Below are 2,500 nucleotides of genomic sequence, written 5' to 3' on the forward strand. Positions count from 1 at the left end.
TGCAAGTTGTCGGCGATTTTGACAAATTTGCCATTTTCGCCATATTCTCCATCTTCGCCAAACTCGCCGGCTTTCCAAGGTTTTCTTGTCTTCTCATTTGCATTGGCTTGCAAGTTGTCGGCGATTTTGACAAATTTGCCATTTTCGCCAGATTCGGCATATTCGCCAAATTCGCCGGCTTTCCAAGGGGCCCCTCTTGTCTTCTCCTTTGCATTGGCTTGCAAGTTGTCGGCGATTTTGACAAATTTGCCATTTTCGCCAGACTCGCCATATTCGCCGGCTTTCCAAGGTGCCCTCTTGTCTTCTCATTTGCATTGGCTTGCAAGTTGTCGGCAATTTTAACAAATTTGCCACTTTCGCCAGATTTCTAACTTATTTCTTCTTTTTCAAATTGTTGGCGAAATTTTGCCATTTTTGCCATTTTTGTTGTTGTGTGCATTTATGGACATATCTCTAAAGGCTTCCAGCTGAAAAACTCGCTGGTATCTTTCGAAAATAATACTGAAATCTAAGAGTAAACATGTACCTGCAGATGACGTAGTGCACGCGCAAACCAAGTGTGACAGACGCAAACATTTTACTTACCGGGGAAGAGACAACAAACAGTGGGCACCTTGAGAGTTTTCAAAAAAGATCAATTACTTTAAAAAACGCGTGGTTATCGCTATATTTTATGTTATGAAATGGAAGTGGTAAGCTTCTTCAACACGTGATCTAGTTTCTGGTTGTGAGGATAAGGTATTATTTAGACTGTATTTTAGCTGAACGAGAGGAAGGCTGTCAGAGACGTTAAAAGCGCTGTTACAACGAATTTGTTATATCCAAAAATATTTTTTGTACCTTTTACCATGTAGTTTTAAGATCTTTGTAAACATGTTTGCCTTTCTGTATGTAAAGCCGAATTCTAAGGAAATGTGTGAAAAAATATCATTTCCTTCTTCTTCAGAAAAATGCTGATGTTGGCATTTTTGTTGAGATCCGAGGCTACTCATCTGGAAAAAATGCATGGCATACCCCAATTTTTGTGAGATAATGCAATATTCACAGTAGGAGGAATACGGCCCGGTAAACTGACCAATTACAGCGCTCGTAGTAACTGACAGATGTAATAATTCTCGATATTTTTTTCTCAGCTACAATCCTGGGAAAAAGTCCTTGGGACACCTATGTAACTTAACGAATTATCAGTGTTTTACCACTAAAGATTGAAAAATGCGATGCTTTCCTTTTAAAAACGCGTTGCTCTTCCCCCTTCCCACCCAATACAATGTTGACAATCATAAGAAATAATATTATACCTTTTCGTCATTATTCTAAAACAATACATTTACGCCTGTAAGTGTTTGGATAAGAAACCTAACATGCAGGAATTTCAAAGAAAAGTTATATTACAATGGCAAATAGAGAAATGCGCTCTTCCCTAAAAAGGTGGATTTCCGCGGTCGCGTGGTTTTTGCGTGCGGGCTTGGGCTTTGGCTGGCTTTGCGTGTGTGGATGGGGTGGGGGTGGTGTGTGGGGGGCCGCGCGTGGACGTGGAGGTTGAACCTCGCGTCGTCTCTGTTTTGCTTGCGTGCGTGGGGCCGGTTGGGGTTTGCGTCCGTGCGCGCGTGGGGGTTGCGCGGCGGTGGAGATCCGCCTTAAGTCACAGATTTTCTCGCCAAGCTTTTTCTTTGATTTAACTAGCCAATTAAAACAGTCACACTAAAGCAAAGCCCAAAATGTTATCTTTTTTTTTACCAGCAGTCTCTAAATCGGCCTTGTACTGTTGGAAGGAAGCAACTAAGGTGTCGTTTCTTTTTTTTTTTCCTTTTTTTTTTTTTGGTAAGTCATGTAATTCTAATTAGGCAAGTAGGTTCAATCAGTGAATTGTGCTTTGTATTGTAATGTAAGTGATGTTTTGTTTAGCATTGCAATATAAGTAATCTAATTATTTTTTGTAAATATTGTAAGTAGTTTAAATATTAGTATTGTTAGTAGAATAAGTAGGCGAATTGTATTGTAAGTAATGTAAGTAGTGTAAGTGTTAGTATTGTAAGTGGCGTAAGTAGGAAGTATTACAAGTAGTGTAATTGACTGCACGAATGTTGTTAGTAGTGTAAGTCGCACTTAATTAATGTTAATGCTGTCATTACTGTTAGTATTGTCAGTATTGTGTGTAACTCAATTTAAAAAATAAAAATAAATAAAAAATAAGAAATAATATTGCAGGTAGTAGTTTGCAACATTGTATGGGGGGTGATGGGCGAGTTTAGGCAGGTGAAGTTGTAATCGCGTTTGGCGTGTGCCCTAAAGCGCCAAAAGTGCAAATTTGTCCCAAGATTTTGTCCACGATTGTATTAACTGGCTTGACCCCACCTCAGACCCTCTGTCTTCTATGAGTATTATAATTCTCATAGAAGACAAAATAAACAGAAAAACAACTTTACAGTTGTTCCTCTGTACATGCTTGTGTGATGTTAATTTGCGCATCCAGTGAATAAGAAAACCATTAGCCCGATAT

Source organism: Montipora capricornis, chromosome 10 (assembly GCF_036669925.1).
Source record: "Montipora capricornis isolate CH-2021 chromosome 10, ASM3666992v2, whole genome shotgun sequence".
Lineage (NCBI taxonomy): Eukaryota > Metazoa > Cnidaria > Anthozoa > Scleractinia > Acroporidae > Montipora > Montipora capricornis.